Below are 9792 nucleotides of genomic sequence, written 5' to 3' on the forward strand. Positions count from 1 at the left end.
CCTAGTAGGAAAATGCCATGAAATAGCATTTTCTAAAACAAGAATCAAGAAAATCATATTTAATAGTGAGTTAACAAAATTTGTTTTAAAAGTATCAAATATTTTTATCATTATATAAAAACAAGAGAAGTTTATGACAATATTGCAATGAACCACCATTTTTAAAAATCTATCCAGAATCTTCCACATTTTTGGTCTCACTTCTTCTCAAAATATTCACTTGGTTACAATAGGGGGGAAAAATGAAGAATAATCATTCCAGATAAGGAAATGTGAATTGTGTAGAACCTGAATATTCCTCTATTCAGTTATTTATTTTTTCTGATAACGAGGAAGAGGGTGAGCTGGCATGTGTCTTTTATGTCTAAACTTTTCCTTTCCCTTGCCTAAAAGAGAAACAAAAGACCTGAAGTTTGTTCCACATTTTTCAACATAGGGATGAGTTCTGTCCCAAGAATAAAAGAATCAGCAGCTACAAGGAGAATGTCTTCTTTATGATTTCCTTGGGCAAATAGATGGAAAGGAGAAAATTCTGCCTCTAGGCATTTTGGCTGTTAAGTCCTACACCATGAAGTTTAGATTTTAAAAAATAATTTTCCTGATTTTAGGAAGTATTAAAAGAGACACATTGAGAAGAATGGGATGTCATTTGGAATGACTTGGTGTGAGGTTTCCACAGATTTCTGGAGGAGACCTGTTTGGCCCTATCACTGAGAGTATGACTGGGCCAACAGTGGCATGTTTTCTGAGCATGGGAATGTTAGAGCAAGTGATTGATGAAATTCCGTGACATGTGGCTGAGGGACATGTCTTTTCTTGTTCTTTCTGGGTCCCTCAATCACCCTTAGTATATCACATATCTGCCTCTAGAGATCTAATTCAGTTTTGCTTGTTCCCAGATGGATTTTGAAATGAACAGGAGGCCTCCTGGAATCTAGTTTTATGATGGATGGAAAACAACCACAATGACAAAAAAATCTACTCCTTTTCAATAAAAATACCAAAGGTCTAGCCAAGACTAGTTCTGCACTTTGTAAGTTCTCCTTTTCTTGAGGATTTGAAAAGCTGCTTGGATCTGGGCAGAGCTGGACAGGGAATCTTTCTGCTTTGCAATGGGATTGCTCACTGGGCACTTGAGGCTGCAGAACTAAAACACAGGGGCCACATATTGAGCAAATCCTTCTGGGTTTGGGCATAGAATTGAGATGAGACTGGACACCTCTTGAAGAACAACTTCTGCCCAAGCAGCAGATGTTAGGCTTATCAAATGTCCTGGATCACAATATCAAACTCATTTCATGGCTAAAATTTACTCTAGCTGGTATTTATTCATTTAAAGCTCTCACCTACATGCATTTCTATAATCAGTCTTCATCATGATTCTTGATCTAGTCACTTTAGCTTCATGTTTCCTATGAGATATAAAGGCTACAAGAGATCCAGCACCTGAGTGCAAACTGCCGTGTTAGTACATGGTAGAGCTGGGCAGAATTCATTGGTGCTTTCTTCCTTCACCCCACTGCTTCTACCCTGGTTTCCTTCTCCTCTCCAAACATTCTCTCCTTTGGCAAAGTCTAAGGAATCACAGAAACTGTTGGGTTGTTAGCATTCACCTATCCACTCCTTCTGAGTGTAGCTAACTGCTTTCTTCTAGGCCTTCTTTGTGTTGGATAATACAATGAATCTGGGTAATATTGTGGGAAAAAAAGATGGGTTACTTTCTATGCTAGCTACTAAAATGTCCTGTGCAATATACCTGATGAATATGGAGGATCCTGAAGAACATAAAGAAGACTCAATGACCAAATGAAAGTTAAAAGAGGTCTAACAAGTCAGATATGGTGGTGCATGTCTGTAATTAAAGCAGCTCAGGAGGCTGAAGCATTAGAATTGCAAGTTCAAAACCAGCCTCAACAAAATTGCTCTGATTAATTCAGTGAGACACTGTCCTAAAATAAAAAATAAAATGGGTTGGGGATGTGACTCACTGGCTAAATACTCTTAGGTTTAATCCCCAGTATCAAAAAGAAAAGAAAAAAGTGAATATTCACTATTCTATTAAGAAAAATAAAAACATGGGGGTTGGAGATGTGGCTCAATGGTACAGCACTTGCCTATCATGTGTGAGGCACTGGATTTGATTTTCAGCACCACATAAAAATAAATAAATAAATGTTCATCACCAAATAACAAAAATATTAAAAAAAAAACCAAAACAAATGTAGGTAGAGACAAAAGTATTAGGGTAAGCTTTTCTGAACAGGCAGCATTATCAGGAGTAAAAGTGGACAGAGTCATTCACCTGGGTCCTATTTACCTGTCACACATCTCATCCTCCTTTGTTTCCTTTTACTTCTCTGGGTTTATTTTTCAGGTACCATTAGCTCTACAAATCACCTCTTTATTTTCAACTATGCCTTTAAAGATGCCAGGACATTTCTTTCACCTGCTGCCTCTCTATCAAAAGACAGAATGGCCTTGTCATGCAGAAAAGATCAAACTTTTCTGTTCTGTATTTCAGGAGAGATTCAGGCATGATGAGTTCTCACATAGAGACCAAATAAGCCTTTAGTTTTAAATTTGTGGTGCCCTTCCCTGACAGAAACAGCAATAACTTGAGCCAAAGCAATGGGGATATACAACAAAATGATCATATCCTTCCAAACACATGCAGAGCAGGCCCTATTACATCCCTATGAAAAACCATCTACATAAAACTCTCCTGAATATATCCAGAACCTGTGCTTGAGTCTGGCCTAATGTTAGAATTATATTTGTTACTATATTAATAACTGATGCTGCCACTTAGACCAGGAGAATCTATGGTGGAAATCACAGTTAAGAGTATTTCCTAAAACTGGCCTTAAGAGACAAATGGGAAGACTGAGCTAAAGGTCAAGTTATAAGCATCACTCTGAAGTGCGTAGGCACATGTAAATTATTTGGTATTCTAGATGCTAATACACAGAATTATGATTCAGCTTCTTTTGAGGGATGTTAAAGCATTGGCATATTTAACAAGTACTATGTTACAGTTGATATCACCACCCTTAGTCTCTTCACCAATACTATGAAGTTAGAAAAAGAAGGCACAACCAAGCATTCCTTATGTGCAGGTATCTGGGCAAAACACCAACACTGTTAGTCCCAATTAGTCCTAGAAACCTATGTCCTCAAAGTCATATTTTTTGTTGGCTCTTTAAATTTTACCAAAGACAAGAGGTGGAAATTACTTATGAATAAGTCTTTTTTTACAAAAACACTGTATAAATGAACCAATAAAATGTCTGTTAAGAGCGCATTGTGGTTTAATATGTGGGGAAGCTCTTTTGCTCTGCATTAATGGGCATAATACCTGGGGCTGATCACAGCGTTTTTATATTTCTTTTGAGGTGTATCTATTTAGGCATTTCAAAAGTCTTCATTCTTAATCTCATAAGCATTTATTTTCTTGCAGTTTAGCAGTGAACTTTTTCTCAGTAGTAGAAAAGAGAAAACGTCTCCTCAATGATTTCCAATGAGAAGGAGTTGGTAAGTTTAATATATGATATTGACACAGTCATTTAGCACATGAAGATTTGATGGGAGTTAGCTCATTACTTCATTCTACATGTTTATTTTTAATTATAAATCTAAGGCACATGAGAGGTGATGAATGAGCATCTATGTTAGAGAATGTTATTTCAAGTTTTACGTAAATGCAGTTTGAATATGATTTCAGTGTGTTCTCCTTAACAGATCATTTCTTAAATAACTGGACCCCCAGTGTGACTCTCTTGAGATGGGAGAACCATTAAGAGCTGGGGTCCCAAAGAGGACTTTAGGTCATTGGGTCATGAGGTAGTTCTTTGTTCCAGTCTTTGGGTTCTTGCCAAAGGAAAAGGATTAATCTAGAAGGAGCAAGTCTGATTCCTGTGATTCTCTCTATTCCTAGTTCCTCATATAATCTCTTGCTCTGGCTATATTCCTACTATACAGCTCAAGGGTGGTTCTTAACATAGAGCCTGCTCTATACCATTTTAACTTTGAACCTCCAAAACTATGAGCTAAATCTAGAAAAAAAAAAAACTATTCTTATAAGGAGTCTCACGTTTATTTCTTTATAGTGATGCAAATCTTCCTAAAAATGTTCTTTCATCTCTGCCTTTTATACTCACCCAACCCCATGTTACACCACTTTGTTTCCAGTGTGAAAAACCACAAAACAGTGTTTTCATATTAGATATACTTTTCTAACATATTTCATTCTTTCAACCAGACCCAAACTCTTTGATAACACATTTGGATTCTGTAATCTGATTTACTCTCCATTACTCTTTCCTACAGCTCAATTCAGAAAGGTCCCCAGTTCTTGCTTGGACAAATGCAGTAGCCATGAAACTATTCTCCATGTCTGTAATGTTTTTTGGTCTACCATAAACATTGCTGCTGGATGTGTTTTCCAAAATGCAAAACAATTATTGTACTTTATAGCATACCTAACATCACAATTCTCCATGGTTTTTACTGCAAAAAAAAATCTGGTTTAATCCAAGACCTCCCCAGACTCTGACACATATGCCACCACCACCCAGAGTTCTTCTCTGGGAGTTGGGGCTCAGTGGCTCTGAGGTCACTATCACAGATGCCTGGAGATGTATTCTCTGGGTGACACTGCTGCTCACAACACTGAGGACTCTGAAGGGTTTTTCTCTGGGTGCTGTAGTCACAGGAACTGCTGCCATTGCCCAGAGATTTTCTCTTGGGGCACAGCTGAAAATACACAAAGGTATTTTCTCTGATTGCTGCTGTTGATGCTGTCACAGTGGCCATCCCCAGAGGTCTGCTACCCCTGACACTGACTGGGATGCCTGGCTGCCACTACTGTTGCTAGCCACTGCCACTGCCACTGTTGCTCCCTGGAGATCATTTGGAGGTGTTCTCTCTGGGTGCTCCTGCAGCTGCAGCCACAATTGATGTTGCCACAGTATCCCCGCCTATTGCCAATGCCACTGACTTCTGTAGCTGCTGCTATCCTTCTGCCTGATGCCACTGACTCCTGCTACTAACACTTCCACCACTACCCAGAAATCCACCAGGGAAAGTCCAGGTTTGGTTTAATGAAGTCCCATTCATTTTGAAATGCAAGACAGATCGTAGGGTTTATTTGGCTTGCCAGTTTGTTTGCTTCCATCTTGGAACACAGCTGCCCCTATCTGCGGACACTGGCCAGGATCTGGAGGTTCAGCATGAGGGTGCCTATGGTTTGGTTGCACCTGGGGTCTTCCTTTTGGAAGTGCAGATTGCCAGCATCTAGTTAACCTTTTTCAGGGTTACTCATGCCTATTAATGTCTCTCCAAATTATTGTGGAATTAAGAACTTGGAACTGCAACATGGCTAAACCAAAATATCTGAGGCACAGATTTGTGCAACAGTGACTGAATCTCCCAGGGACTGTCTGGAACAACAGTCTTGTGGGAAGTCAGAGAAAAGGTCTGAGAAGCTTTTAGATGCTGGCACAGACAGCACAAAGATTTATTTTATTGTTGTGTTTTTGCTTGTATGATATCTCTACACACCATACTTGGACTAAGTTTGTGTGTGTGTGTGTGTGTGTGTGTGTGTGTGTGTGTGTGTGTGTGTGTACAGCTGGTGCAGAGGACAGTGGTACCTGCATGATGTTTTACAGTTCTGCTGTATATTTTTGTAATTTTAAGTTATATTCTCTTTATATGTACTTTTCCTTTCACTTATCTCTCTTCCTGGATTCTCTATCATTTTTTCACCAAACAGCCAATCTCTGTTGGTTCCTCTTTCACTCTTCCTGTATATTTTGCTTCTGGTTTCTCTTCTCCCTCATGAACACCATGTCCTGCACTCTTTCTGATTTTTCAGGAAAAACTGAGCACCTGTGTGCAAGGGGCATTTACCACAGGGCTCATATGACTCTGAGAAACAGTATGTAAAGGGAGATTAAGGACAGAACCCAGAAAAGACTGAACACTGCTAGTTGAGGGACACTAACCCATTGGACCCACAGGTGTCTGAGCAAGTGTTGCCTTGGAGAAACTGGAACAAGGCAGAGAGAAGACTGAGCACTCTAAGGTGAAGGGTGTTCACAAAAAGGACCCAGAAAGAAATGAGCTTGGAATGGTTAGGGAACTCAGACAAAGGAAACAGTAGACTGAGAATATTAAGGTGAGGGATGCTCATACAGAGGACATACAGAGACTGAATAAGGACAGGTTAGGTCAATATAGCAACTAAAACAAAGAAGGCTGAGCCATGTTAGGAGAGGGGCTATTACCAAAAGAACAGTGGAAACAGAGCACTACTAGGTGAGGGGTGCTAATCAACAGGATTCAGAGTATCCTGATCACTGGTGAATGAGGGGAAATTTGGGGAAGACCCAGAGAAGAATGAGCACTGGTGGGAGAGGGGTGCTCAGCCAGAGGACTCAGAAGACCCTTATCAATGGTGTTTTGAAGAGATTTAGGGCAGAAGCAAGAGAAGAAAGAGCAAAGACACATGAGGAATGCTTGACTACAGAATCTAGAGGACACAGAGGTCTTCTGGGAAGGGGTTCTCACCTACACAGGGTTTAGAGAATTTGAAACCTTTTCAAGTGTGTTTCAGTAATCTCAGATATTTTGAGAATGGTCTAATTTCAAAGGTCTGAAGAAGTCTTCCATGATGATGGGAAATTGTCCTTGGCCAAAATTTACACTGTCCCTTGAAGATGTACATAGGGCCTGACTCAGAGCTCCTAGTAGGTTTCCTCTCTAATCAAAACAGAATAGCCAATGATATATCAGAGAAGATCCTGAAAATATGTATATATTTGATTTTCATTCAATGTTCAGAAAGATGTCAGAAATACTGGAAATGCTACATTACCCATAAGGCCTCAGACACTTGAGGAATGGTATGGATATGTTGGACAATATGTGGTGGAACTGAATTCTAAGTGCTGTAGGAATTCACATCCATTAAAATTGTCTTGGATTTTCAGGCATGGGTGAGGAGACTGTCTGCATGGGAGCACCAAAGACCTATTGAGGTTATTGAAAAGAGGATATATCCACACCTGTTCATGATTCCACAGTAGTTTTGTATGGAATTTAGATAAAGCCAGAGATGATGTACTGACATTAGCCAGACTGGGATTCACCCACAGAATTCACTAATAAAATTGATTTGCCTAGGGATCAGTGGAGAAGAAGCACTGGTGGTGAAATGTGTCCACCAAAAATACCCACAGGGGACTGAGCACTGGTGGTAGAGTGCTCACCCACAGGACCCAGAGGACCCTGAAAAATTGTGCAGGAGGGAAGATCAAGTCAGAAACCAGAGAAGCCTGAGTACTTGTGGAATAGGCGTGCTCACCCATAGTACTCAGAAGACCTGAGCAAAGGTGGGTAAGTGAGGTTAAGACAAAACCCATAAAAGGCTGAACAAGTTAGGCTACCTATGACCACACACATGAGCCAGATAATGGTGAGATAAAATTGGTTATGGGAGCACTTCACATGACACAGAGGAAACTGAGCCCTGCTAGGTGAGGTGCACTCACCCAGGGGTCCCAGAGTATACTGAGCACTGCTGGATGAGGGGCACTCACCCAGAGGACACAGAGAAGATAGAGTCCTGAAGGGTTAGAGGCACTTTAAAACAATATTCTGGGAAAACTGAGCACCTATGTATGAGGGGTGCTCACCACAGGACACGGATGACCCTGAGCAATGGTAAGTGAGGGGAGATTAAGGACAGGACCCAGAAAAGACTGAGCACCCTCAGGTTAGGGGCACTAATCACAGGTCCCAAGGAGTGTGAGCAAAAATTGCCTTGGGGAACCTGGAACAGGAAAGAGAAGATTGAGCACTCTAAGGTGAGGGGCTCTCACCAAATGGACCCTGAGACAAATGAGCAATTTACCTTTCTGGAAAATTACTCAAAAAAAAAAAAAAAAAAAAAAAAAAAAAAACAGAGAAAACTGAGCAAGGTAAGGTGAGGTGTGCTCACCCAAAGGACCCAAAGAAGACTGAGAAATGACAGGTTAGGCAAATGTAGCAGCTTAAACAAGGAAGGCTGAGTCATGTTAGCAGAATAGTTATCACCAAGAGGACCAAATGGAATCAAAGTAAAAGTGGGTGAGGGGTACTCAGACACCGAACTCACATTACCCAGAGAATTGGAGAATGAGGGGAGAATTAGGGAAGGACTCAGAGAAGACTGAGCACTGGTGGGAGAGATGCACTCACCCAGAGGACTCAGAAGATCCTGAGCAATGGTGGTTGAGATGAGGTTTTGTGCAGAACTGAGAAAAGACAGAGCAAAGATTGATAAGGTGTTTTTGACTATAGGATCCAGAGAAGACCAAGGTCTTTTGAGAAAGCAGTTCTCACCTACAGCACTCAGAATTTTTGGAACCTTTTGGAGAGTATCCCTTAGGTCAAAGTTTCAGTGACCTCAGGTATTTTGGGAAAGGTCCTGTTTCAAAGGTCTGAAGAAGTCCTCCATGGTGCTGGGAAGTTGTCCGTGGGCACATTTTACACTGTTCCTTGAAAGTGTGCATTGGTTCTGACTGTTCCTAGGAGGTTTCCTCTCTTGTCAAAAGAGAGCAGCCAGTGACATATCAGAAAATATCCTGAAAATACTGAAATATATGCTTTCCATTCACTGGTCATTGGGATGTTAAAAATAATGGATATGTTATATCACTGATAATAGCTCAGCCACTTAAGCAAAGGTGTGGACTTGGTGGACTATGAGTGCTGGAATGAGGTCCTCAGTGCTGTTGAAATTGACATACATTAAAATCCTCTTGGGTTTTCACGCATTTTTGAGGAGGCTGTCTGCCTGGCAACATCAAAGTCCTATTGAGACTGTTTCCAGGTTTTTATAGTCATGTTGACCTTGATATGCAGGTGAGGCCAGAGATGGTTTAAAGACATTACCAGGAAAGGTGCTCACCCAGAGTGTTCACTAAGGGAACCAGGTTGTTCAGGGCTCATTGGAGATTGAGCACTGGTAGGGAAAGTGTGTCCACTCACAATACCCAGAGGGAACTGAGCACTGTTTGGAGAGATGCACTCACCCACAGGACTCAGATGACACCCAGCAATGGTGTGTGAAGGAAGATTCCTTAAGGACAGGACCTAGCAGAGTCTGAGGAAAAATTCCCTTTGGAACCTGGAACAGGACAGAGAGAATACTGAGCACTATTAAGTGAGAGGCTATCGCCAAACCGACAAAGAACAGAATGAGCAAGGAATGGTTAGGTAACACAGAAAAAAGAAACAGAGGAGATTGAGCACTTTTAGGTGAAGGGGTCTCACCCACAAGATGCAGAAGAGACTAAGTAATTTTAGGTTAGACAAACTTAGTGGCTACAACAAAGAATGATGAGCATTGTTAACAGAGAAGCTATCACAAAACAGACCCACTTGAGTCTGAGCATTAATGGGTGAGGCGTGCTCACCCCCAGTATGCAAAATATCCTGGGAAATGATGAGTGAAAGAAGATTTAGGGCAGAACCCAGAGAAGACTGAACCAAGTTAGGTGAGGTGTCATTGACCACAGGATCAAAAGGAGAGGGTTTCTCTCCAACAGGTGTCAGAATTTTGGGATCCTTTTCAAGAGTGTCCCTCGGACAATGTCTCAGTGACTTGAGGGATGGTGGGAATGGTTCTATTTAAAAGATCAAAAGAAGTCCTGGATGATGATGGGAAATTGTCATTGGCTACATTTTACACTCTCCCTTGAAGGTGTGAATTGATCCTGATCCAGATGTGCTATGAGGTTTACTTTC

The 9792-nt window shown here is 41.0% G+C and overlaps 1 long non-coding RNA gene across 1 annotated transcript; it reads right to left on the reverse strand.

The window, feature by feature from the left end:
- Positions 1-987: 987 nt before the first annotated feature.
- LOC306652775 lies at positions 988-9125 on the reverse strand. The gene is made up of 3 exons (XR_013761529.1): positions 9078-9125; positions 4479-4506; positions 988-1147 (listed from the first exon to the last, which is right to left on the reverse strand). It is a non-coding gene; the product is annotated as an uncharacterized lncRNA (long non-coding RNA).
- Between the last annotated feature and the right edge of the window lie 667 nt (positions 9126-9792).

Source organism: Sciurus vulgaris (assembly GCF_902686455.1).
Source record: "Sciurus vulgaris genome assembly, contig: HiC_scaffold_578_arrow_ctg1, whole genome shotgun sequence".
NCBI classification, from domain to species: Eukaryota; Metazoa; Chordata; class Mammalia; order Rodentia; family Sciuridae; genus Sciurus; species Sciurus vulgaris.